The sequence below is a fragment of the Piliocolobus tephrosceles genome, chromosome 20 (assembly GCF_002776525.5).
Source record: "Piliocolobus tephrosceles isolate RC106 chromosome 20, ASM277652v3, whole genome shotgun sequence".
Taxonomy (NCBI): Eukaryota; Metazoa; Chordata; class Mammalia; order Primates; family Cercopithecidae; genus Piliocolobus; species Piliocolobus tephrosceles.
This window is the reverse complement of record NC_045453.1, coordinates 13832169-13857573: the sequence shown is the minus strand read 5'-3', so window position 1 is coordinate 13857573 and position 25405 is coordinate 13832169. Positions and strand designations below refer to the sequence as shown.

Here is a 25405-nt window from a genome sequence, read left to right as displayed (position 1 = left end):
CTTGCTGCAGTGAGTCCAAGATAATTTGAGGACTGCCTTCAGGAAAAACGGTACATCCACACTACTCCACTCTCCCAACCCCCATTTCCCAGGGAGAATCTGCATTTGCTTTTCTTTCTTTCTTTTTTTTTTTTTTTTTTTTGAGACAGAGTCTCACTCTGTCACCCAGGCTGGAGTGCAGTGGCGCCATCTCAGCTCACTGCAACCTCCGCCTCCTGGGTTCAAGCGATTATCCTGCCTTAGCCTCCCAGGTAGCTGGGATTACAGCCATGCGCCACCACACCCAGGTAATTTTTGCAATTTTAGTAGAGACTGGGTTTCACTATGTTGATCAGGCTGATCTCGAACTCCTGACCTCGTAATCTGCCCACCTTGGCCTCCCAAAGTGCTGGGATTACAGGCATGAGCCACCGTACCCAGCCTGCATTTGCTTTCCAGGTCCTTCCAAAAAAGACTAGGTAGGCATGAAAACAGCACAGACTTCACAATGGCAGATGGAGAACGTCCCCGTGCACAGGCATGGAAATATCCGGGCGGTCTTGTCACAGGCTGAACTTCTCTGCCAGCATGTGTGGCTGGCAGTGCTCAGAGGTTGACTGACTTACTCTGTCTTACAGAGGCCACTCCTGACTCCTAACACTTCAAACCCATGTCCCCACCATATCGTACTTGAGGACATTATTGATAGTGCATGGACAAGCATTTTAATTCCAATAGATATGTATTTCAATATGTATAAGAAAAAATGGCCATTGTTTTAAGGATATAACTGGGATGAGGCTTTTTTAAAAAGTGACTGATTTACACAAAAACATATAGGAATAGTGCACAGAGGGGACATATAAGACAAATTCCAGGAAGGTTATAGGCAAATAAAGGAGGTTTGGGAAACACTGCTTTAAATCAAGACTGTTCACTCATGGACCATCCCAACCCTTATAAAAATAACTAGCAGGGAAAACTGGTAATGTAGGTCTGTCTCCAAAGTACACATTGGGAACAGTGGACGGTTTATAGATAATCTACTAAAAGAAGAGGTCCACATACAAATACATACATTATTATATTTACAGTTAAACAGGTTTTTTTCCCAGGTGCCTTCTCAGGGTCTTCCATATGCAAATACTTATGTGACTCTTGAAAAGAGGGACCTGGAGTGCAGCATCTCCAAAATGTAGGTAAACTTGGCCAGGAGTGGTGGCTCACGCCTGTAGTGCCAGCACTTTGGGAGGCCAAGGCGGGGGCGGGGGGATCACCTGAGGTCAGGGGTTCGAGACCAACCTGGCCAACATGGTGAAAACCCATCTCTACTAAAATTACAAAAATTAGGCCAGGCGCAGTGGCTCACGCCTGTAATCTTAGCACTTTGGGAGGCCAAGGCAGGTAGATCATCTGAGGTCAGGAGTTCGAGACCAGCCTGGCCAACATGGTGAAGCCCTATCTCTGCTAAAAATACAAAAATTAGCTGGGCATGGTGATACACACCTGTAATTCCAGCTACCTGGGAGGCTGAGGAAGGATAATCGCTTGAATCCCAGAGGCAGAGGTTACAGTGAGCCGAGATGGTGGCACCACACTCCGGCCTGGGTGACAGAACGAGACTCCATCTCAGAAAAAGAAAAATGTAGATAAATCCAAAAACACTTTTTTCCGGACTACCTCTTGAGACTTGGACTTTTTGGGGGTGATAGAGAGGGTGCACCATTCCTGGAGGTACTGCAATCCAAGTCAATGTGTAGAGTGGACAGAGCAAGCTCCTATTCCATCTCCTTGCTCCAAAAATCCATTTATTATATTATCCTCAGATAGAGAATGTATCAGATATTAAAGTGGTAAGAACAGATGCTGCACATGATCTTAGCCAGAAGGCCAAAAAGCAATGAGACTTGAACTTTTTGAAATGACCGAACCTCGAGACTCGTGATCTAGGTGGTCACCCAAGATTTAGTTCTTATTCATTTGATTCTGACTCTCTTAGGTTAGTTATCAACCTCGCCCAACTCTTGTCTCCCAGAACTGAACACCTCTAGGGTTGTCTAAGCAACTCCTGCTTTTCAGGAACCCATCCATCTGCACAGTTTCCCCGGACTGCAAGGTTATGGAGGAACAAGATACACAAATACACAGATGTGCTGCTACAGTTATTTGGACCAGGATAACTGTAGTTATCGATCCAAGTTGAGCACTCGATCCAAGTTGAGCCACTCAGGTTAACTTCCTCAAGGCTCTAGAATTCAGAAGAGGAGAATGGTTCCATCTATCTTCTTGTGGATAGATCTGTAGTATGTAGATTAGGGAGCTGCTCCTGGTCGTACTTGCTGTCAGAAGGGCCAGAGAAACCTGGAGATGGGGGAGGATATAGGAGGAAGTGGGTGGAGGAAGAGATAAGAGATAGAAGTCCCTGCCAGGGCTTTGGCTCACACCTGTAATCCTAACACTTTGGGAGCCTGGGGGCGGCTGGATCATTTGAGCCTAGGAGTTTGAGGCCAGCCTGCGCAACAGCAAAATCCTGTCTCTACAAACAAAAATTAGCTGGGCATAGTGGTGTGTGCCTGTAATCTCAGCTACTAGGGAGGCTGAGGTGAGGATCACCTGAGAGGCTGAGGCAGCAGTGAGCCAAGATGGTGCCACTGCACTCCAGCCTGGGTGACAGAGTGTCACCTTGTCTCAAAAAAGAGAGAGAGAGATAACCCTGATGAATGAAGTTCAGGACCCTGGTTCCTACTTTCTCCTGAAGCCTGGTTGCATGGTTCCTGTTCTAGCACCTTTAAATTGATTCCCCCTTTTGCTTAATTGCACTCTGATGGGTTGGTCCTAATCTCCACCTGATTCCTGGGCACTCACAAGGCCTCTGTTATCCTTTTGGCATCCCCTCTGGGGCTGGCATGCTGTGGAACAGGATGCCCCTCCTGACATTTTGACCCTTGGATGCTGGCACATTCTTGACTTTGCCAATTCTTTGACAACGATGTCTTCTAGCAGCTCTCCCCACCAATGCCTAAGAATCTGTTGCCCTTTCAAGATTCCGATACCCTTGGAAAAGAACCTACTGGGTGTTCAAGAAAGGAGATTCAGGCTGGCGATCTCAGGAACAACCAGAAAAGCCCTTTGCCTCCTAGAATGAAACAGCTCAGCAACAGTTGAGATGTGTGGAATAAAAAGGTCAGAATCAGGCCAGGCGCGGTGGTTCGTGCCTGTAATCTCAACATTTTGGGAGGCCAAGGCAGGCGGATCACCTGAGGTTGGGAGTTCGAGACCAGCCTGACCAACATGGAGAAACTCCCTCTCTACTAAAAACACAAAATTAGCCAGGCATGGTGCTGCATGCCTGTAATCCAAGCTACTAGGGAGGCTGAGGCAGGAGAATCGCTTGAACCTGGGAGGTGGAGGTTGCGGTGAGCCGAGATTGTGCCATTGTACTCCAGCCTGGGCAACGAAAGGGAAACTCCCTCTCAAAAAACAAAACAAAACAAAAACGGTTAGAATCAATAAGAAAGCTGGCAACTCTTGAATTGTGAAATGAGAGGCAGTCAAGCAACAAAGATGTAGGATCTTGGCCATGTGGCTTGGGGCAAGAAAAGTAGTCTACTTGTATCTCCATTGTTTTCCTGCCAAAAGACATCCTTTCTGTGATGAGGACATTTATTCATTCAACCAGCATTCCCTGAGGAATGAAGGCAGATAGGTACTATTTACCTATTTGAAGTTGGTAGGTCCTATACTAAGCCCTAGAGATGTAGCTATTTATAAGATCTAATCCTCATGTTGGAGGAGTGCCTAGTCTGATAATGAGACAGACGTATTCCCCAACTGTAACGCTAAGGTATAAGGAATAATAGGGAAGAGGGGGCCAACTACCAGTTGCTATGGGAACTCTTGAGTAAAGGAACACATCCAACTCACCAGTGGTGGTGGGGGCAATATTAGGAAAGGTTTCTAGTTGGACGCTATTCTTGAAAGACGAGGGGGTGCTAGCTCGTGGAAGATAAGAAAAGATACTGCAAGAAGAGAGGCAATATAGGCACAGTCATAGCTTTGGTCAGGATAGAGCAGAGGGTAAAACTGAAGATACACCGAATGTAGACTGGCAGGTGGGAGAGGCCCTCCTAGTGCCGGTGGAGATATTGCAAGGTGAACTATGACAGGGTTTTAAACAGGTATGAGAAAAATCACGGGCAGCAGAGGGGGAAAAGTTTGGTGGAATTGACACTGGAAATAAGCAGATTAGCTAGGAGGTCCAGGGAGAGCATTGTGTTTCAGAAGCAACCTTAACCATGGAAGATCATTTGCAATACCTGAAGATGCAAACTGTGACAGGGACAGAAGGATTCGGCCTGTGTCAAGGGTATAGCCCAAATAGAAGTTGTGAAGCAGCTCTCTCTGAATCCTCCTATCTCAATGTGTGCTTCTGGGATGACCTGTGGCTGCCTGAATCCAGCTGTTTCCAACTAGAGAACCAGCAGGCAGTGAGAGGCATACAGGCAGAGTCCAGGCTCCAGGAAACACTGGAAGATTCTAAGAGTGAGAGAAGCTCCTAGATGCTTCAGCATGACTCCCAAGAAAATGGAACAGAAGTAGCTGCCTCACTCAGTAACCAGTAGGTGATCCTTTAGCCAAAGTTGGGTTTTGAAAAGGCCTACTTCCCTGTCCTCCCTCCCCACAAAGCCTCCAAGTCCTCAATCCCCTCGCCTCCACCTCCCCAGAGCCTAGTTCACTCAAGCATCTTCTCTCCCTCCTGCATGGCAACTTCTCCTTCTCCCAGTTTTCCTCCTTGACCCTGTCAAAATTCATGTCTCACATTAATTAGTTGCTTACCACATCTCTGCCCTGTGCTGAGTGCTTCACCTACATTTTCATTTAATCATTGCAATAACCATATGAAACAGGGGCTACTTGTTCCTTCATTTTACAGACAAGGAAACTGAGGCTTAGGAAAGTTAAGTAAGTTAACTTGCCCAAAGTTACACAGGCTATGATTTGAACTCAAGCAGTGTGTATATGGAGCCCAGTCTTAGAACCCCTAACCTGCTTCCCAAGTTGTCCTTAGGTCACTGTTGCCCTCACCTGTGTTTGAAACATTCAGAAAGGACAGTCTACACGTGCTGCCTTTTCTGCTTTACTTTTCATTCCTCAAACACTGTCAGTCTGGCTTCCATTCTAATCAGGGACTTCCTAGTTTCCAAATAGAGTAGCCTATTCTTCTTCACCTTCCTGCAGTCCTCAATGACGAGGATGAGCACATTCTTTGAGGTCCTTTGCATTTGGATCCAATGACCATTAATTCTCCTGGCTTTTTTCCTACCTCTCCAAATACCATTTATTTCTCCCTCTCTTCTTTCAGCACAATTTAAAGGATCCCCAAGATTATATCATCAACCTTGTCTTCTCTCTATATGCCCACCTCTTGGTAGCCTTATTTTTTTTTTTTTTTTTTTTTTTTTTGAGGCAGAGTCTCTGTCGCCCAGGCTGGAGTGCAGTGGTATGATCTCAGCTCATTGCAACCTCACCTCCCAGGTTCAATCAATTCTTCTGCCTCAGCCTCCCAAGTAGCTGGGATTACAGGTGCCCACCACCACACCCGGATAATTTTTGTATTTTTAGTAGAGACGAGATGTTACCATGTTGGCCATTCTGGTCTTGAACTCCTGACCTCAAATGATCCTCCCACCTTGGCTTCCCAAAGCACTGGGATTATAGGCATGAGCCACCGCACCCAGCTAGGTAGCTTCTTAAATGAATGTCTCTAGCCTTGACTTCTTTTTAGAGCCATAGAAATATTTACCCATATGCCTATTGCATCTGTCCCCTTGATGACCCCCACAGCCCTTTGGTCCTGGGTTCAGCTTTTCTCCTGAAATTGCCCTTCCCTTCTATGGTCCCCGCTTAGCAAATAGCTCTATTCTTCCCAGTCACTCAGGTTCAAAACCTTGAAGCCTCTTGAGTTAACCCTTGATCCTGTCCTCCACATCCCATTGGTGGCTACTACCTGTATGGAATCTGCCCAAGACCTTCTTTTGTAATTGTCCCTCCTTCCCCAGGTTCTCATTGCATCCTGACCCTTCTTTGGCTTCCCTGCATCACTCTTACACACACACACACTCACACACATATCAACTATGAGCCAGGTACTATGCTAGTACTAGGAATTCAGTCGTGAACTAGAAAGACAAAAGGCCCCTGCTTTCAAGAAGCTCAGGGCTGGTGGGTGAGACAGGGGAGGGAACAAGTAATTGTCACTTACTGCGATGAGTGCCTTGAGGATAAAGTACAGTGTGTTTGCAGTAGGAACCCTTTAGAAGAACTGCCATCCAGAATTACAGAGTTAGGCACGGATTTCCAGTGGAAATGGCATTTAAATTTAGGTCTCAAAATGGAAACAGAAGTCAGCCAGGTAAAGGTTGGGGAGAATAAAGAAGGCATGTGAGGGAGACAAGCACTCAAGGCCAAGAGAACAGATGGGCAAAATTTTGGAAACTGGAAAGAGCAGGGCTTATGTGGTGAACGCCTGGTAATTCAGTACGACCAAGGGGTAGAGGGTGAAGAAGAGTATTGAGAGATGAGGCTGGAGGGGTAAGCAAGACCCAATTCATGGAGGGTCTCTAAGGCATTTGCAGTTTATCTTCGTGGCACTGGGGAGTCACTGTGAGCTGCTAAAAGCTATGGGGGAACATAATCAATATGTATTTTAGAAAATATTACCTACAGGCTGGGCGTGGTGGCTCATGCCTGTAATCCTAGCACCTTGGGAGGCCAAGGTGGGCAGATTGCCTGAGCTCAGGAGTTCAAGACCAGCCTGGGCAACATGGCGAAATTGTGTCTCTACTAAAAAAATACACACCAACGCGCGCACACACACACACACAAACACACACACATTAGCTGGATGTGGTGACTCACACCTATAATCCCAGCTACTGGGGAGGAAGGCACAGGAATTGCTTAAACCTGGGAGGCAGAGGTGCAGTGAGCTGATATTGCGCCATTGCACTCCAGCTTGGGCGACAGAGCAAGACTCTGTTTAAAAAAAAAAAAAAGAAAATAAAAGAAAGCAAATGGATTTAAAGTATTCAAGACTTGAGGCTTGGCTAGGTATGGTGGCTCACACCTGTAATCTCAATGCTTTGGGAGACCAAGGCGGAAGGATTGCTTGAGCCCAGGAGTTCAAGACCAGCCTAGGCAAGATAGCAAGACCTCATCTCTCCCCCTAAAAATGTTTTTCAAATCAGTCAGGCATGGTAGTATGCACCTGTAGTCCTAGCTAGGCAGGAGACTGAAGTGCAGGGATTACTTGAGCCCAGGAGTTTGAGGCTATAGTGAGCTGTAATCATGCCACTTGGTACTCTACAGAGTGACAGAGTGAGACGGTGTCTGTAAAACAGAACAAAACACCACACAGAGCTTGTTAGAATATAGTTAAAAGGTTATTGTCATCATTGAGGCAAAAATGATGATAATGGCCCTGATCAGCAAAAAAGCCATGAGGATGGAGAGAAGTGTATGTGTTTGGGGGATATTCATGGCATAGGATTGATGTATTAGTGATTGATTATATATACCAGGGGAAGGGGGGGGGAGTTAAGGATGAGGATGGCAGTGCATTCACAAAGACAGGGAACACTTGGGATCTGTTTTAAGGAAAGATGATGAGTTCACTCTGTACATGTTGAGTTTGAAGTGTCTGTGGGTTAGCTGAGTCAAGATGTCTAGTAGGCAGCTGAATACATGGGTTTGGAGCTCAGGAGAGGGACTGCAGGTTGTTAGTGTCAAGGTAGTAACTGGAGTTAATTACACCAGATGACATCATTTGGGAGGGCCTGGAAGGACAGCCTTATTTTAGGAATGGGCCTGAGTTAAGAATGAAATAGAAGGTGAGGAAGTGGAGATAGCAAGTTTGAACAAGTCGTTCAAGAGATTTAGCTACAAACAGTAGGAAGAACATAATGCAGCAACTAAAGTAGCCTGGCATTAAGAGAGGGGTTTTGTTTCTTTGTTTATGATGGACATGACACACTCATGTCTAATAGGAGGGTCTGCTGATTTCCAGTTCTGGGCCTTTTGGCTCATGCCAGCAACCTTGACAAAGTACTAGCAGAGTTGATATGCCAGGAACTCTGGGTCAGATAAAGAGTGAGGTCCGTTCAGAGGAGACACCCCTTTTTGCCCCTAAGAGGTGACAAGCTGCTTCCAACCTCACCTCCAAGATTCTGGGACCTTTCCCACAGGAACTCATTTGAGGATTGACTCACAAAACTAGTTTTTCAGGATGGCTCATGCAGGCCCCTGAGGATATTCTCCGCCCAAAGGGCATAGTCCAGGCCTACAGGGTCTGTCCCTACCTTTCCAGGATCAGCTATGGGTGCCTCAAAAGGGGCCTGGCAGAACAGACACCAGCTCTGGTGGTGGAACTAGAGAATGACACTCAGAGCCCAGGAAGATGGAAGTTCCTCGTCAGATTCTGCAATGCAGTCAAGTTCCATTGACATTCCCTGATCCCTATTTGGTGCCAGGCCTGGCTAGTAGTTCTGTGATGAACTCAATAGGGCTTCCACTTGGAGGTAGAGCAAATAGATAATTACAGTACAGAGTTCTGGGACCTCGTGAGAAAGTCCTCAAGGCTGGAAAGCCAGGAAGACTCAAAGGGTTTGATGGGAGAAAGATAATGCTAAAAACTCTAAATTCTCCCACTGACCCAGAACTTAGCTTTCCTTCTATTTTTGGAAAACATAACCTAATGATTTTAACAAGCTATTTAAAACTATTTTTTTGTTGTTGTTGTTCGTTGTTCTGTGGACTTTTCCCTTCATGGTGAGCATTTGGGTTCAAAGGGGGAGACAGAACTTAGGGAACATATTTGCACAAGCCCTTACAGAATGTTCAAACCTAGCCTTGCAACCCTCAAATTAAAAGCAAGTGAGGCCCCCATTGCTGGATGTTGAAGAGCCGCTGGGCTCAATCCTCAGACCTCTTTTCTTTGTCCTCTTGATTCACTATCTTATTCACTCCTATGGCTTTAAATACCAACTATATACTGAGAAGTTCTAAGTTCATACCTATAATCAGGGCCTTGCCCCCAGGTGTCAAACTTACGTATCCAGCTGCCTACCCAGTATTCCTATTTGGACTTCCAACAGGCTTCTTAAACAAAATGTGTCCCAAATCAACCCTCTATCTTTCCTCTCAAACCTGTTCCTCCTTTGGTCTTCCCCAATGATAGTTAATGAATTAATGGCTCAGGTCATCCTTGACTCTTTTTTTTTTTTTTTTTTGAGACAGAGTCTAGCTCTGTTGCCCAGACTAGAGTGCAGTGGTAACATCTTGGCTCACTGCAACCTCCGCCTCCCGGGTTCAAGCAATTCTTCTGTTTCAGCCTCCTGAGTAGCTGAAAGTACAGTTGCACACCACCATGCCTGGCTAATTTTTGTATTTTTAGTAGAGACAGGGGTTCACCATATTGGTCAGGCTGGTCTGGAACTCCTGACCTCTTGATCTGCCCGCCTCGGCCTCCCAAAGTGCTGGGATTACAGGCGTGAGCCACCATACCCCACCTCTTTGACTCTGTTTTGCCTGCCTATTCCCCCTTACCCAATTTGTCAACAAATCCTGTTGACTTCACCTTCAAATATCCTGATGTTAACCATTTCTCACCATGCCCTTTGCTTTCACTTTAGCCCAAATTGCCATCATCTCCACCTGGTTTAATGCAGGCGTCTCCTAACTGGTGTCCCCTACTCTATGTTTGTCATCCCATGGTATATAGTCAGAACAAGTGATCCTTTAAAACAGAATGGTCCTATTTAAGACTTGATATCCTGGCCAGGCATGGTGGCTCATGCCTGTAATCTCAGTATGTTCAGAGGCCAAGGTAGGAGAATGACTTAGAGCCAGGAGTTCAAGATCATCCTGGCCAACAGTGAGATACTATTTCAACAAACATTTTTTTTTTTTTTTTTTGAGACGGAGTCTCGCTCTGTTGCTGGGGCTGGAGTGCAGTGGCCAGATCTCAGCTCACTGCAAGCTCCGCCTCCCGGGTTTACGCCATTCTCCTGCCTCAGCCTCCCGAGTAGCTGGGACTACAGGCGCCCGCCACCTCGCCCGGCTAGATTTTTGTATTTTTTAGTAGAGACGGGGTTTCACCGTGTTAGCCAGGATGGTCTCGATCTCCTGACCTCGTGATTCGCCCGTCTCGGCCTCCCAAAGTGCTGGGATTACGTGCCCGGCCTCAACAAACATTTTTTAAAATGTAGCTGGGCATGGTGGCACATGCTTCTAGTTCCAGCTATTCAGGAGGCTGAGGCAGAAGGATCTCAAGCCCAGTAGTTTGAGGCTGCAGTGAGCTATGATCATATCACTGCACTCCAGCCTGGGCGACAGAGGAGAGCTTGTCTGTTAAAAAAAAAAAAGAAGAAGAAGAAGACAAGAAAAAAGAAGGGCTGGTGCAGTGACTCACACCTGTAATCCCAGCACTTTGGGAGGCTGAGGCGGGTGGATTACCTGAGGCCAGGAGTTCGAGACCAGCCTGACCAACATGGTGAAACCCCGTCTCTACTAAAAATACAAAATTAGCCAGGTGTGGTGGCGCATGTCTGTAATCTCAGCTACCTGGGAAGCTGAGGGAAGGGAATTGCTTAAACTCAGGAGGCAGAGGTTGCAGTGAGTCAAGATCACACCATTGCACTCCAGCCTGGGCAATAGAGTGAGACTCTATCTCAAAACAAATCAAGACGTAAGATCCTGTCACTCTTCTGCGCAAAACTCTCCAGTGGCTCCCATCTCATTCAGGGTAAAGTCAGTGGCCCCAAGACCCTGCCACACCTGCTCCCCTCCGAGGCCTCCCTTGACCTCATCTGCTAGTGCTATCCACCTTGGTCACCTCTTTCCAGCCACCCTGGGCTCTGTAAAAGCCTATTACACAACACTCATTCTCCAGCATTAGCCCTTTGCATTTGTGGATCTTTCTACCTTGAACGTCCTCCCCCAGATATCTCCATGGCCTAGTGCCTCTCTTCTTTCAGATCCTTGCTAAAATCTCTCACTAAGACAGGCCCTGACTACTCTATTTAAAATTACAACCCTCTCCCCTCAGCTCTTCCCTCTTTTCATCCCTGCTTTATTTGTCTCCAATGCACTTGTCACCATTTGGCCTACGTAATATTTTACTTATTGTTTTCCCCCTGTAGGATGTAATCTTGATGAAAGCAGCAATTCTTATCAGTTTGTTTGTTTATTTATTTATTTATTATTTTTGAGACAAAAATAATATTATTTTGTCACCCAGGCTGGAGTACAGCAGTACAACCATGACTCACTGCAGCCTTGACCTCCCAGACTCAAACAATCTTCCCACTTCAGCCTGCTGAGCAGCTGGGGCTACAGGTGTGCACCAACATGCTCAGCTAATTGTTTATATTTTGTAGACACAGTGTCTTGCTATGTCGCCCAGATTGGCCTCAAACTCCTGAGCTTAGAGGTGTTCTTCTGCTTTGGTATCCCAAAGTGCTAGGATTACAGGCATGAGCCACTGTGTCCGGCTTTCTCAGTTTATTTAGTGCCACATTTCTACCATCCACAGAAGTGCCTGACACACATAAGGTACTCAATTAACATTTGTTGAATAAATGAATTAATTATGGGCTGCAATGGGCTCCTAATATGTGTCAAGCAGGGGCCTGGAATGTGCCAGAAAACTCCTTACAGTGAATAATATAATTTCCTTTTTTTTTTTTTTTTTTTTTTTGAGACGGAGTTTCACTCTTGTTGCCCAGGCTGGAGTGCAATGGCACAATCTTGGCTCACTGCAACCTCTGCTTCCTGGGTTCAAGCGATTCTCCTGCCCCAGCCTCCCGAGTAGCTGAGATCACAGGTGCAAACAACATGCCCAGCTAATTTTTTTGGTATTTTTAGTAAAGATGGGATTTCTCCATGTTGACCAGGCTGGTCTGGAACTCCTGACCTCAGGTGATCCACCCACCTCGGTCTCCCAAAGTGCTGGGATTACAGGTGTGAGCCACCACACCCAGCCATGATTCCTACTTTGCTGATAAGAAGATTGAGGCTTAAGGCCAGGTGTAGTAGCTCACACCTGTAATCCTAGCACTTTAGGAGGCCAAGGTGGGTGGATCACCTGAGGTCAGGAGTTTGAGACCAGCATGGCCAACATGGCAACACCTTGTCTCTATTAAAAATACAAAAATTAGCTGGGTGTGGTGGTTCACGCCTGTAATCTCAGCTACTCGGGAGGCTGAGGCAGGAGAATGACTTGAACCTGGGAGGCGGAGGTTGCTGTGAGCCCAGATCACACCACTTTACTCCAGCCTAGGCTGAAGAGCAAACCTCTGTCTCAAATAATAATAATAATAATAATAACAATAATAATAATAATAAATAAATAAAAAGAAGACAGGCTTGGGGAAGTATGAGTGCCCTTTTCCTCTGTTCCTATAGCAACCTGTGCATGGCCCCAGTCTCAGCACCTATCATACTGTACTGTCATTATCCATTTCCTCAACTAGATGTAAGATTTTTAAGTTCAGGGACTATCCTATCTCTTATTTATTGTTGCATCTCCAACACCTGGCAGAAAGGTGGGCACATAGTAGGTGCTTAAGAAATATTTCTTGCATGAATACATGAATGAAATGGGCAAGTCAGGGTACAAACTCACAACTTTCAAAAAGAAAAGTCTCTGCCCACCCCACCCCCATCCGCCCTAGAGTGTTCCTGAGACAGCCACAGAGCCAACAGTGAAGGCCCTCCCCCTGGCAGTGTGCCTTCTTGCAAATCCTCACCCACAGAGTTAGAAGTATTTTAGATGGGGAGAAGTATGCACTGGCTGACAGTTTTTTCCCATCACACCAGGCAAACGGAAATCATTTCTCCGGTCAATCCTTGCCAGTCCTCTAGAGTCAAGGTCTCTCTTATTCCTTGCCTCCTGATGTGCAGTCTGCCTCTCTAGTTTCCCCACTCCTCAGCTGCTGAGTCAGGCTCCCTGCCCATCCATCCACTCACCTAGCCTTCAGCCAACAGCCTCTGTGAGCCTGCTCTGGGCCATGGGAAAGCTGAACTAACCCCCATTCCATTCCCACTGTGAGCTGGCTGCGTTCTTTACATCTTCATTTCAGCAAACTCTCTTCTGCCTCTTCTCTTTATACTCCCTGCCACCCCGATCCCAAGTCTTAGGTCCGTGGAGATGGCTTATTCCAACCACGGATGACTGTGGGCCTCTTGTCTCATCTGCTTCTTTTTCTTGGCTCTTAATTTCTCTAGATCAGTAATTTTTAAACGTGTGTGTGTGTGAGAGAGAGAGAGAGAGAGATGGACTCCTTTGAGAAGTTGATGTGGGCTATCGTATCTCTTCCTCTAATAAATATTAATATCTTTGCACTTAAACACAGCATTTTGCATAGAAGTTCCAGTGCACCTAAATCAAGATCTCTCCTCGTCTTCTCCCCTCCCCTCTAGATTTCTGGTTGTTTTTGGTTCCCAAATCAGTCCACCTGGTCTCCTTTCAGAAGCGGAAGCTTCTTCCTATGATATTATCAATACTGTTATTATTAACAGCAACAGCAAGATTTGTACATTTTTCATGCATCAACTGATTTCAACCTCTCAATGGTTGGTGCGCGATGGATGGTGTGTTGCCTATTATCAACTGCTGTGTTTTTTTTAACCTTTCCCATCTCCACCACCTGAAACCTACCTTCCCCACCCCAATCCTCACCCTATGGTGTATTGCCTATTATTCTTAACTGCTGTTTTCTTTGACCTCCCCCATTTCTACCCCCTAAAAACGCTCTTCCTCAACACCACCCCCAGTTCTCTGAAGCTCCCTCTTTCTCCCCCATCCACTCTTCAACTGACCACAGGTGGCTTCTTTGTAGTTGCTTGAGCATATGTGAGCTATGAAAGGGTTTCGTTTCCCCTTCTGTTCTCAGCCCAGCTGTGCCAGCCTCTGTGATCCTTGTGAGCTTTAAATGAGGCACTCCAGACCCTTCTTACACAGGCCACAGCATTTCTGGAACTGCCACACCTAAAATCCAGGTATGAGGAAGGAAGGAGACACCTACTTGAACACCTACATTGTACCAGGCCCCGTGGTTGACATAGAGACACTGAGCCCAACCTTTAAAGGCCTCAGCTTCCAGGTCCTTCCAGTCATCTTACTGAGGGGCACCTGGAGGCTCTGAGATGATTGGTCTGATTCCATCTTCTGCTGTCTGTCTGTCTGTGGGCCTCTCGATAGCATGGCTACCTTTTTTTTTTTTTTTTGAGACGGAGTCTAGCTTTGTTGCCATGCTGGAGTGCAGTGGCGCGATCTCGGCTCACTGTAACCTCTGCCTCTCTGGTTCAAGCAATTCTCCTGCCTCAGCCTCCCTAGTAGTTGGGACTACAGGCGTGCACCACCATACCCCGCTAATTTTTGTATTTTTAGTAGAGACAGGGTTTCCCTATGTTGGCCAGGATGGTCTCGATCTCTTGACCTTGTGATCTGCCCGACTCAGCCTCCCAAAGTGCTGGGATTACAGGCGTGAGCCACTGCACCCGGTCCTAAAACTTTTTGTCAAAGTGTAATATAGGCCAGATGCAGTGGCTCATGCCTCTAATCCAACACTTTGGGAGGCTGAGGCAGGCAGATATGGGAGTTTGGGACCAGCCTGACCAACATAGTGAGACCCTATCTCTAATAAAAATACAAAAGAGTTAGCCAGGTATGGTAGCACATGCCTGTAATTCTAGCTACTAGAGTGGGTGAGGCAGGAGAATCACTGAACCTGGGAGGCAGAGGTTGCAATGAGCTGAGACAGTGGCCACTGCACTCCAGCCTGGGCAACAGAGTGAGACTGTCTCAAAGAAAAAGAAAAAATCATCTGAACTGAACCAAGAGTCTGTAGCCTCAAAGGGGATTTGACTGTAAACCAATCCTCCACTGAAGCCTTCAGAATCCCAAAGTGTGCTCTTAATAAATGGTCCAGAGCATGTCTGATCAGTTCCTCTGATGCTCAAGTTCTCTGCCCATTGTTGCCTTTGTTCCTTCTTTCTTTAAGTTCTGGAAAAAAAAAAAAAATTAGAGACTCTGGGTCGGAGCCCCCTACCCGACAACGAACTCTAAACTTGATCACTCCTTGATTACGAGTGACAGAGAAATCATCATCTCACAAGGCCACATATTGCATTTTTTAGACAGATCTGGCAACTTAGATTTAAACTTTTTAAAACACACGTGTGTGCGCACACACACACACAATCAAAAAATCCTTGTTTGGGCTGAAATATGCTGCAATTTTTGTTCACTAATTCTAGTCCTGCCCTATGTGGCCTCCCATAATTCGTTTAGTCAATTCAGTAATCGAGTCTCAGGTGCTGCGGCACTTAAGGCAGGCCTCCTGGACTCCACATTCTTCCTGTGGGGATCCTGGGATCTACTGAGTCAGGGATGTGACATTTGCCAAAGAACATTCCACTGGACACTAATCCCCTGAAAGGCCTTATGAAAACAGAACCCTGAGCTCAGATAAGTTGGGGAAATGCTATATTGCTCTTCTGGTCTTTATCACATCTCATTCTCCAGAAATCTTTATGAAAACAGAGCTCTGAGCTCAAGTAAGCTGGAGAGATGTTACATGTTCTCTGGTCTGTATCACATCTCACACTAGCACAGAGAAGACTCTTGAGGTCCTAAAGCATTGAAAACCCCGTTTCACTCTGTCAGTGTTTTTAAGACCAATCTGACTTAGAATCCTTTTTTCCAAAGAGGAGAATTTCTATGAATTTTTCTCAGAATGAATATCCTCCAGTACAGGACATAGGCCAGTTAGCTGTAAGCATCCTCTAAAACTGCACTGTCTAATCTAATAGCCGCTAGCACCCAGGACTACTGAGCACTTGAAATGTGGCTGGTTCAAACTCAAATGTGCTGTGAGTGTGAAATATACACTGGATTTCAGATTCTTAGTACAAAAATAAAATGAAATATGAATACTTTTTATATTGATATATGTTGAAATATTGGGTTAAAATTTGTTATTAAAATTAATTTCATCTGTTTACTGTTACTTTTAAAAATGTGGCTACTAGAGGCCAGGCACAGTGGCTCACACCTGTAATCTCAGCATTTTGGGAGGCTGAGGCAGGTGAATCACCTGAGCTCAGGCATTTGAAACCAGCCTGGGCGACATGATGAAATGCTATTTATACCAAAAATACAAAAAACTAGTCGGGTGTGGTGATGTGCACCTGTGGTCCCAGCTACTCGGAAGCTGAGGTGGGAGAATCACTTGAGCCTGGGAGACAGAGGCTACTAGAAAATTAATTAATTATTATTTTTTTTTTTAGACACAGGGTCTCAGCCTGTCACCCAGGCTGGAGTGCAATGGCATGGTCATGGCTCATGGCAGTCTCGACCTCGCAGGCTTGAGCAATCTTTCCACCTCAGCCTCCTGAGTAGCTGGGACTACAAATGCATGCCACCATGCCTGGCTAATATTTGCGTTTTTGTAAAGACAGGATTTTACCATGATCACTTGAGCCAGGGGTTCGAGTGAGCTCAAGTGATCCACCCATCTCGGACTCCCAAAGTGCTGGGATTACAGGCATGAGCCACCACACCCAACCCAAAAATTTATAATTACGCATGTGGCATGCGTTGTATTTTCATTGGAGAGTGCTGCCCCAGTGTTCTGTGCTGCTGGGGAAGGCTGTTTTGGGCTGTATAGGGGAATGTGAGAGGGAGGGTTTGGGTAACCCAGTGTAGGAAGTATAAGGGAACTGCAGGATTCACTGGAAGGGCAGCTCAGGAAGCCTAAGAGCAGGGTGGTCAGGAAGTGGTGACTAAGCCGAGACCTGAAAGATGAGAAGGAGTTAGCTGGGGGAAGGCAGAGAGAACAGCATGGGTCAAATCCTTGAAGTGAAAGAGGAACTGTATGTATTCCAGGACGTCCAAGGCTTCAGGGGCAGAGGGTAGGCAGTGACCCAACCTGACCCCAGAGAGGGCAGCAAGGGCCAAGACTTTTAGGGCCAGGCAAGCCTCTGTAACGGGTTTATCCTGAGGGCACTGTGAAGCCACTGAAGAGTTTTCAGCTGGTTAAGACTAGACAGATTTGCATTTTAGAAAGATTGCCCCTGACACTTTAAGTGGGGTATGGATGGATGGAGGGATAAACTGGAGGCAGAGGAGCTTTTACAGAAACTGTTGAAGTCATCTAAGAGGGAGATGATAAAAGTTTGGACTATGCTACATGCCTTTGAATTGAAGAAAGCCAATGTCTAGGAAATAGACTCCGAGTGGGGACCACTGATCCCAGGCTATTTGGAGATGAAAATAAGGGAGAGGGTGGAGTCAACATTAATATCTGGGGTTCTGAGTAGTAAGGCTATGATGGGAGACCAGAAATCTATGGGAGGGGAAGAGGATGAGTTCAAGGTGACTTTGAGAAGCATGTGGGGTTACAAGTGGTGACAGCTGAGACAAAGTAGATAGCCAGGTTTAGAGGTTGGAAGATAGTTATGGGCTGGAGATAGAGTTGGGCAGGAAATGTCTCACCTATGAGCCTTTGGTTCCTTATCTGCAAGATGGGGATGTAATCTACTTCCCAGAGTTAGTGTGATGATTAGATTATGTAACACTGATGGCAGCAGTGGCCTGTCTAGAGTGGTCACTGCCATGATGCAGTCTGCAGCGGGGGAGGCACTCCACAGAGCCAGCAGGAGTCGGGAACAGGCAGAAGCCCTGCCATCTTCTGAGTTGACAGGGAGGGAGCTTCATGCTCCATGGGCGCAGCTGCAGCTGCCCAAACCAGGGGTGCAGACCCAGGCATCTCTGCACTCTTGGGGGCCCAGGAAGGCCCCCCTGCCCCTGCAGGCTCAGAAATGCCTGCTTCCACTGCCTGGCCTCTCTCTGCTCCCAGCGCCTGCTTCAATCTCAGAGCAAAGTTGAGGCTGATCCCAGGTGCTGTCGCAACCCAGCTGGGTGTGTGCATGCTTGGGGCAGCACTGACACACCAGCCCCCTGACACCTTGGCCCACTTCAGACTTTGGGCACCAACTAACATGGGAGGGAGGCCAAGGAAGGGCTGAGGGCAGCTCAGCACTGGCCTGCAGGTGCCCCTCTGCCTGAACAACCTGGGTGCCATGAACAGTGGCAGGAGGCAGATAGGCTCTGGGCAAAAAGGGGTGGGTCCCTGGTGAAGCCCCACCTTCAATCCTGGGAAGGCCTGAAGCCTGGAGGCCAGGCTGCCAGTCCTGCAGATTGGAGTAGGAACTTATGGTGCCTTTTCTGGGCCTGCCCATGGCCACCCATGGACCAGTCAGCACGCACTTCCTTCCCTGTGAAGCCCATAAGAACCCTGGACTCAGCCAGACTCAGAGAGATGTCAGGACAACCAGCTGCGGAAAGGAGCTACCCCTCCAGAGTCTCCTCTCTGCTGGGAGCTGAGCAGACATCAGGATGACCAGCTGGGGAGAGGAGCTACCCACTCCAGGGTCTTGTAGCTCCTCTCTGCTGAGAGCTGAACATTAAAGCTGAACATTAGTGGGACACCCTGGCAGCAGAGAGGAGCTACCCACTGTGAGTCTCCTCTGAGCTGCTCTGTTGCTCAATAAAGCTCTTCAGCTTGCTCACCCTCCACTTGTCTGCATACCTCATTCTTCCCGGGAATGGGGCAAGAACTCAGGACCTCCTGAATGGTGGGGCTGAAAGAGCTGTAATGCAGACAGGGCTGAAACACACCTCTCGCTCACCACATTGTGGGTAACAAGAAGGGGAGAAGAGCTGAGGCCCTTAGGGGACCCCAGACCTAAGAGCTCCCTGAGCCAGGGCTATGACACCCTCTTTGGGGGTCTGTGGTTCCTGACATCTCCAAGCGCCCAGGAACCATTGCATTCCCCAGAGGCAGCAGTGGAAACTGCTTGCAGGATGCCTGGTCCAACTGCAGCCTCGTAGGGAGCCAGCACTCGTGCTGGCACCTGGAGCTGCCCACTCCACCACAATCATTGTTCCTGGCTGTGCACAGTGGCTGGACCCCACGCTTGCTAGCTCACACACGCCCTTGCTGCTCCACTCGCCCTTGGCAGGCATGGGATCCAGGCCATTAGCATGAGCTGAGCACAGCCTGTCAGGCCAAGTGGGCGCAGTGGGCCTGAGCAAAACTCTGGCAAAGGCACCATTGGCCACAGAGGTTTCCGGGTGGTGAAATGACAGCCCGAGGATCCCGTAACAGCATGTTGGATGTGCCTGGCATTGCACAGACGCACAGTAGGTGTGTGGGAAGCATTGGTTCTTTATTTCAGAGGGTCTATCATCCTCATTTCCCACATGGCCAAACCCACCAAGGTCTTTGCAGCTACTGCTTCCTTCTCTAGTACTCATGGGACCCACATCTGTGCTTACAAAGTCCCCGTTGTAGAGATGGGGAGATGTTTCTGAAAGCAATAGTGGGAAAGGGTGAGTGAAGGCAACTCCCCCTGCCTGGGTAGTCCTAGAATAGGAAGGGGGTGAGCAGTCAATACATGCAGTGGAGAGGACTCTGACCCGGGAGGAGGGAAGATAAGCTACTTGCCCCAACCCTGCCACCAGCACAATCAATAAACCTTGCTCTGTGCTAAGCCTCAGTTTCTCCACTTCTTCAAGGAAGGGTCTTCCAGCTGAGCCCTTCCCTGTTTCTGTCCCTATCTCCTTCTCTCTTCCAGAAAGTCTCTTGCCTTCTCTTGACTCACAGAAGACATCACTTCCTTGAAGACTTGGCTCACTATAAGCCTCCTGGCAGCTCCTTCCTGGGGCACTGGGCCAAACTCCTGACAAGATTAAGAAGAGGTTTTGGAACTGGGCCAGACTAGGAAAACAGGAAAGATGATGAACAAAACTTCCCTCCTTCTGAGGGTTGTTTATTCTAGTGTTCCTTCAGTTGAGTTTTCTGGGTACACAGCAGCCTCTGGCCCAGCACTTAGTGCACCCTCGGTCATAGGGCTTATCATACAGACTTGCTCCAGTGTCCACTTGTCCAACTGCCCCAAACTCCTGGAAACCAGAAAGAACGCAGTTGTGTCTCAACTTAGTGCCTACCATATTTCCATAGGAGGAACTGTGTTCGCATAAAAGCCCTTCTGCAGCTCCTTAAGGTAAGCAGTGTTCTTTCCATTTTGCAGCCATGAAAACTGAGGTTCAGGGAGGCTCCCCAAGGTCACCCAGCATGTTGGTGTTGGATCCAGAAATCGAGGGGGTTGGAAGGGAGGACGTCTTATCAGTTAAAACAATGTTCTTTGGAGGCTGATGAACTTTTCCGAGTTTGAATTTTGACTCTGCCACTTACTGCCTATGGAATCTGGACAAGTTCCTAGTGGGAAGCAGTTTTGGGTCACAGTGGGGATCACAGACTCTGGAATCAAATGTCAGTTCCACCATCTGCTAGTTGTGTGACCTTGGGCAAGTTCCTTTGCCTCTCTGCACTTCAGTTTCCACAGCTGTCAAACAGGATAATAATAGTGCCTGCCTCATCAACTTGTCGTGTGGATTAAACGTGATAATCCTTGTGGGGCATTTAGCACAGTGTCTGGACCATGGTCCAGTGCCATCCGTGTCAGCTATGGTTTGAATGCAGGCCACACTGACTCGGGCTACCACCTGTTTCCCTGCTTATCACCTGTCACCCTGGTGGCTCACTCAGCACTTGGCGTGTTGTAGGTGCTCCCGGGCTTACCAACTGAAGGAGTGGTTGGGAATTGACTCAGTGTTTCTGAAAACAGGCTTCTGACAATGTGTGGGAGAAGGATTCTGGAGGAAGATGATTTTCAGGAGTTTCCCAACCAATCAGCAAGTAATTGCTTTTTGCATGCTAGTATGAACTTAGACCAGTTTCAGATTGGTTCTCTGAATGTTACCTATGCAATCAGAAGCATACCTATACTCACACCTGTAGAAGCAATCTATACTGATTGTGGACTGTTCAAATGCTACATAAAGACCTAAAGCAGAGAGTTAAAGTTCTAAGTAAACTTGCTTCAAAAAGTTGCCCACTGTTTATCTGAGGCATGTCCTTCCAGAATTTTCCAAAGCCTTGTACCTTTTTTTTTTTTTTTCTTTTTGAGACGTTGCCCAGGTTGGAGTGCAGTGGCACAATCTCGGCTCACTGCAAGCTCTGCCTCCCAGGTTCACACCATTCTCTTGCCTCAGTCTCCTGAGTAGCTAGGACTACAGGCGCCTACCACCACGCCCGGCTAATTTTTTGTATTTTTAGTAGAGACGGGGTTTCACCGTATTAGCTAGGATGGTCTCGATCTCCTGACCTCGTGATCCACCCACTCCGGCCTCCCAAAGTTCTGGGATTACAGGCATGAGCCACCGTGCCCAGCCTACTTTTTTTGTTCTTTTTTTGAGACAGGGTTTCTCACTCTGTCACCCAGGCTGGAGTGCAGTGGCATGTGATCTTGGCTCACTGCAACCTCTGCCTTCTGGGCTCAAGCAATCCTAGCACCTCAGCCTCCTGAGTAGCTGGGACCACAGGTGCGTGCCACTACACCTGGCTTTTTTTTTTTTTTTTTTGGAGAGGCAGAGTTTTGCCATGTTGCCCAGGGTGATATTGAACTGCTGGGCCTAAGTGATCTGCCCGCCTCGACCTCCCAAAGTGCTGGGATTACAGGCGTGAGCCACCACACCCGGCCTCTATGCCTATGCCTCATTTTTGAGTGTCACTGTGTACCCTAGTTGGTGTTAGACACTGCAGGTCCCCGAAGAAGTAGAGATTATTGTCTGTACCTTAGGGACAGGCACAGTTGGGGCGGGACCCAGAATTCACGGAACACTTAATCAGCAATTAAAACGTCCACAGTACCAGTGACTCACTCGCTCAATACATACTTAACATCTGTGGTTCAGAGACCCGGAAATGACAAATCAAGGTCCTACTTGGCTTCAGTGTGAGCCTTGAGATTGAATCAGCAAGGAAACCCTTTGGTATACTTGCCCCCTGATTATGGGCCTGTCAACCAAGCCTCTGTGGGAGGGCAGGACGGGTGATGTGTCCTCGCTGCCCAGAAAATTGCACTTTCCTGCCTCATTTGTTGTATGTAGAGAAGTGAACTGAGCAGTCCGACAGGCTGGGCTTGCCACAGGTGGCTTCTGGGAACTTGGGTGACTCATTCCCTTCTCTGAGCCTCAGGTTTCTCATTTGAAGCATGGGGAGGATCCTCCTGCCTTGAAAGGCACATTTTTCATTCATTCATTCATTTGTAAAAGATGGTATTTCATGAGTGTGGAGGGATGACTCAATAAACATAGCCATCTAGGGGGAAAAAAGAATTGGGTCATTTAGTAGATTGTATTATTGTTCAGCAAATATTTACTTTCCCCAGCCCCTACCACCATGGGAGGAATATACTTCCTCACCCTGTTGATACTGCACTTGGCCATGTGACTTGCTTTGGCCATGAGAATATGTGTGGAAGTCACAGAGGCCAGGCCCAAGGCACAAAGTGTTTCCATTCACCCCTTTGAGCAACCGTCCTCAGTCATGAGAACCACAAGTCCCAGACAGTGGAAGCTCCTTCAGCCTGGACTCCAAATGAGAAGATGTACGAGACAGTCACCTACTCACCCCACAGCCTGGAGCCCAGCCCAGCCAGCCCCAGAAAGCCCAGCAGAGCCCCAGCTTGACCCACAGATCCCTGGGCGAGAAGTGAATGTTTACTGTTGTAAGCACCAGGCTTCTGGAAGTTGTCTTTTATGCATCATTATCACAGCAAAATCTGACCAATGTGGATCCCTGGCTCACCCTTATATTGAATTTAGCTTGAGTCTTGAGCGAGGATTTTCTTTTTATTATTATTATTATTATTTTTGATACAGAGTCTCACTCTGTCGCCCAAGCTGAAATGCAATGGTATGATCTCAGCTCAGTGCAACCTCTGCCTCCCTGGTCAAGCAATTCTCCTGTCTCAGCCTCCTGAGTAGCTGGGATCATAGGCGCCCGCCACCACACCTGGCTAATTTTTGTATTTTTAGTAGAGATGGGGTTTCACCATGTTTGCCAAGCTGGTCTAGAACTCCTGGCCTCAGGTGATCCACCCACCTCAGCCTCCCAAAGTGCTGGGATTACAGGTGTGAGCCACCGCACCCAGCCAAGCAAGGATTTTCTCACTAGATATTTGACCTGAGATCTGCATGTTTAGGGGGAGCTAGTCACATGGCCATCTAGGGGAGAAATGTGCCAGGCAACAGGAATAGCAACGCTGTGGTCCTGAGGCTAGAGGAAACTTGGCCTGTTCAGGAAAAGAAAGAAGGCCAGTGTGAAAGAAATAAGGGTTGTTTGGTAACTGAGAGGGAGAGAGTCTGAGCTCTAGATTCATATGTTCAATACGGCACTTCAGGCTGGGCATGGTGGCTCACACCTGTAATTATTTTATTTTTAATTGACACATAATGATTGTATTTATGGGGTACAATGTGATGTTTCAATACATATATACACTATGATGATCAAATCAAGGTAATTAGAAAATCCATCACCTCAAACATTCATCGCTTCTTTGTGGCGAGAACATTTCAAATCCTCTTTTCTGCTATTTTGAGATGTACGTTATTCTTAACTATAGTCACCCTATTGTGCAATAGAACACCAGAACTTATTTCTTCTACCTAACTGTAACGTGGTACCTATTGGCCAACCTCTCCCCCTCCTCCCTCTGCAAAATTTTTTTTTTGTTTTGAGACAGGGTCTTTGTTACCCCGACTGGAGTGCAGTGGTGCAATTACAGCTCACTGCAGCCTTGAACTCCTGGGTTCAAATGATCCTCCTGCCTCAGCCTCCTGAGTAGCTGAGAACCGCAGGAATGTACCATCCCACCCAGAATTTTTTTTTTTGGGTCAGAGTCTTGCTGTGTTGCCCAGGCTGGAGTGCAATGGCACAATCTCAGCTTACTGCAACCTCTGCCTCCCGGGTTCAAGCAACTCTCCTGCCTCAGCCTCCCAAGTACCTGGGGTTACAGGTGCCTGCCACCACGCCGGGCTAATTTTTTTTTTGTATTTATAGTAGAGATGGGGTTTCACCATATTGGTCAGACTGGTCCCGAACCACTGACCTCGTGATCCCCGCACCTCAGCCTCCCAAAGTGCTGGAATTACAGGTGTGACCCACTGCGCCAAGTGGAGATCAATTTTTTTAGGTTCCACAGATAAGTAAGAACATACAGTTTGTTCTTCTGTGTCTTTGTTTTTCTGTTCTGAATCACCAGATTCATCCATGTAGTCGCAAATGAACAGGATTTAGTTCTTTTTTATGGCTGAATAGTATTCCATTGTTTACATGCACTGCATTGCCTTCATCCATTCCTTCGTTGATGGACACTTAGATTGATTCCATACACTGGCTATTGTGAATAATGCTGCAATAAATATGGGAGCACAGATACCTCTTTGACATGCTGATTTCCTTTCCTTTCCTTTATTTTATTTTATTTTATTTTATTCTATTTTATTTTATTCTATTTTATTTTCGAGACAGAGTCTTACTCTGCTGTCCAGGCTGGAGTGCAGTGGTGCCATCTCAGCTCACTGCAACCTCCACCTCCCAGGTTCAAGTGATTCTCCCGCCTTGGCCTTCCAAGCAGCTGGGACTACAGGCACGTGCCACCATGCCCAGCTAATTTTTTGTATTTTTAGTACAGACAAGGTTTTACCATGTTGGCCAGGCTGGTCTCAAACTCCTGGCCTCAAGATCCACCTGTCACAGCCTCCCAAAGTGCTGGGATTACAGGCATGAGCCACTGGGCCCAGCCTATTTCTTTTAGATGTATACCTAGTAGTTGGATTCCTGGATCATATGGTAGTTCCATTTGTAATTTTTGGGGGAACTTCCATGCTGTTTTCTATGATGGCGGTACTAATTTACAGTCCCACGAAAAGTGTGTAAGGGTTCCCTTTTGTCTGCATCCTCGCCAACACTCGTCTTTTGTCTTTTTGATAATAGTGGTTCTAACTGGAGTGAGATGATATTTTTATGCTTTTGATTTGCATTTCCCTGATGACTAGTGATATTGAGCGTTCTTTCAAATATCTGCTGGCCATTTGTAAGTCTTATTTTGAGAAATGTCTATTCGGGTCTTTTTTCCATTTTAAAATTGGATTATTTGGTTGTTTTTTGTTTTTGTTTTTGATTTGTTTTTTGCTATTTAGTTGTCTGTTACTTATATATTCTGGATATTAACCAGATGTATAGTTTGCAAATATTTTCTCCCATTCTGTGTGTTATCTCTTCATGCGTTGATTGTTTTTTTGTGCAGAGGCTTTTCAGTTTGATGTAATTCTGTTTGTCTATGTTTGCTCTTGATACCTGTGCTTTATTTTCATTTTTGAGACAGTGTTGCTCTGTCATCCAGGCTAGAGTGCAGTGGCGCACTCTCAGCTCACTGCAACTGCCACCTT

At 47.0% G+C, this 25405-nt stretch overlaps 1 long non-coding RNA gene and 1 other non-coding gene across 2 annotated transcripts in view; both read right to left on the bottom strand.

The window, feature by feature from the left end:
- Window positions 1-685: 685 nt before the first annotated feature.
- LOC111553201 overlaps window positions 686-25405 on the bottom strand; it is a 48547-nt gene continuing 23827 nt past the window's right edge. Inside the window, exons 2-3 of the long non-coding RNA XR_002734849.2 lie at window positions 19321-19469; window positions 686-2340 (exon numbers count right to left, since the gene is read on the bottom strand). This is a non-coding gene — a long non-coding RNA (uncharacterized LOC111553201). The remainder of the gene's footprint in view (window positions 2341-19320; window positions 19470-25405) is intronic.
- Window positions 1692-1881, bottom strand: LOC111553313. The gene has a single exon (XR_002734890.1). It is a non-coding gene; the product is annotated as a U2 spliceosomal RNA (small nuclear RNA).